Raw genomic sequence first — 2,481 nt, forward strand, 5'->3', positions numbered from 1 at the left:
AAATCTGATCTTTTTAAGATGTTTAGCAGATGTTAATTGTATTGTAATGCTTTCCAGATGAGAAGATGTACATGTGCTCTCTGGGTCTCCTCTACTTGTCAAGTATTGAACAGGAAAACAAAAATAAATAAATACTTTTTCAAAAACAGAAAATGATTGGTTAATTCATGTAATTTAGTTTGTCTTGGCTTTGTCGAGTATTGTAGGCCTAATTAGTTCATCTAGCCTAATTAGTTTCCAGTCTTGTAAATATTCTCACCCACTGCAAGTTAGTGTCTGTTCATAAGAAATTGTGTAGGCATGTTGAAAAAAAAAAAAATTTCAGTGTCAGATGGCAAGTTACTGCACATAATGTCCATGTAGTCTCTGAGCATTAGGGTACAATGGGGCTAAAGTCTCCGCAGGTTAAAAAGCTCCATTGATTTTATTTTCTCACAAAACACTAAATAGCAACAAAAACTACCACAGCACTTTCCTAAACACCTGTTTGTCACTATGAACTGCAAAATTCTCTTGATCCATGAGCTCTTTGATTGTAATGCCTAAAGGTTGATTTTAAGGCAATTTGATTTTTAAATGTTGCCAATTTATGTCGCTAATGAAAATCCCTGAAATTAATACAATTCTTTTGAGAAAAAATACTTGTAATTTTCAGTTTTGTTTAAAGTCATTAAATCAAACATTTTTCAATAACTGTCCAATAAGTGTAATGATATAATTTGGGGTAAAAATAAATTTGGGTTAGTCTGTTTTTTTCTTTAGTGGGGGAATAGATTTCCTATGAAAAATAATAAAAGTGGGCTCACATTGACTTATCCAATAACAACAGAGATTAGTTTGTTTATAGAAGACTTGAGATGTAATAAAATGCCAAATGTGTTTGAAATGAACAGGAAATGGTTGACTTTTTCTGAAGTAGATATTTTGAGTAAACATCATCTTAATCTGTTACTCAAAAAAGCATCTTGGTGTCTCAAGATTATTTGTATTAGTTGACAAATTGTGCACTATAGCGATTGGCCCGGTATCTGCATGATATCACTTTAAACCCCCTAGGGGTCTTTTACCCCATGTAAGGGAGACTTTTACCCTAGGTGTGGGGTAAAAAGCTCCCTCACCACCTTTAAAAAAAATAAAAAATAAAAGAATTTGAATCGAAACAACCTTCTGTTATTATTTTTTTCACACAAATTATCCATAAAAAATAAAAGAAAATGTGACCTTGATACATATTTTGAGCAGAAAAAAATAAAAGAAATCCTTAAGGGGTGCCTTTAGCCCCATTGTACTCTAAACTAAACTTTCACAAACTTATTGTGTAACAAGATGTGCCATGATTTCCCAACAGTGAAACAATATAAGTTAAAGCTTACACTTGCATATGTATTATCAAAACCACCCTTTGTCTACTAAATGTACCGTAATCAACACTAACTGTCTTTACATTGTTGCTGTTGTTTTTACAGTTCTCGGTAACTCCCAACCCAAATCCTAATGGTATTTTCACTCTGTACACCGTACTTGTTGAAGCATGTCAAAAGTAACTGTCGGAGAGAAAATACCTGAGGGCTGACTGCCTGCAGACGGGATGAATGCATTTCCCCAACACGCCGCACGGTGGCAGATCTAATGAGTTGTCAACGGTACTGAAGAAGAGTGAGTTTTTCATTATGTGGCACCACCTGGTCTATTTTTAATGGTCATTCCTTTAAATGTTATATTAGCCTATGTCTAATTCTAAATATATATGGACCACTAATTTTCATATTTAGATGACAAAGGGGATAATTGTTCAAGTTGTAACAAGTCTCATCTCAGTAACTATACATTTTGAGTCAAAAGTACCATTTCACAAATGCTTGCATTCCCTTGCTGTGGTTTTAAATGTTGGATTCCAACACCTTGTTCAAAACTGTGAAAAGGGTTAGCTCACCCAAAAATAAAATTAGCCCATAATTTACTCACCCTCAAGTCATCTTAGGTGTATATTTTCTTCTTTCAGCCAAACACAATCTGAGTAAATATCCTGGCTCTTTCAAGCTTTATAATGGGAATGAAAGGGACCTTCGAAGCCCAAAAAACACATCAATCCATCAAAAAAGTAATCAAAAAGTCATCCACTATAATCACTGGCTTCCAGTAATGGCCGTCCATGCGTTCACAAGAGAGTCGAGTTCCGGCGTATGATGTAGGCGTGGCGTAAGCTTCGTTAAGAAGTGACGAATGCGAAAGCGCAGAGGATAGTGGAAGCCAGTGATTATAGTTTATAAAGTTATAAAGATGGATGTTTTTCTTAGAAAAACGCATCGCCCCTTGGAGCCGTATGGATTACTGTTTTGATGGATGGATGCGCATTTTCGGACTTCAAAATCTAAGGTACCATTCACTCCCATTATAAAGCTTGGAAGAGCCAGGATATTTTTTAATATAACTCCGATTGTGTTTGGCAAGAGAAGGCGTATTCTTGGAAAGAAGAAAGTC

Source organism: Xyrauchen texanus, chromosome 1, assembly GCF_025860055.1.
Source record: "Xyrauchen texanus isolate HMW12.3.18 chromosome 1, RBS_HiC_50CHRs, whole genome shotgun sequence".
Classification (NCBI taxonomy): domain Eukaryota; kingdom Metazoa; phylum Chordata; class Actinopteri; order Cypriniformes; family Catostomidae; genus Xyrauchen; species Xyrauchen texanus.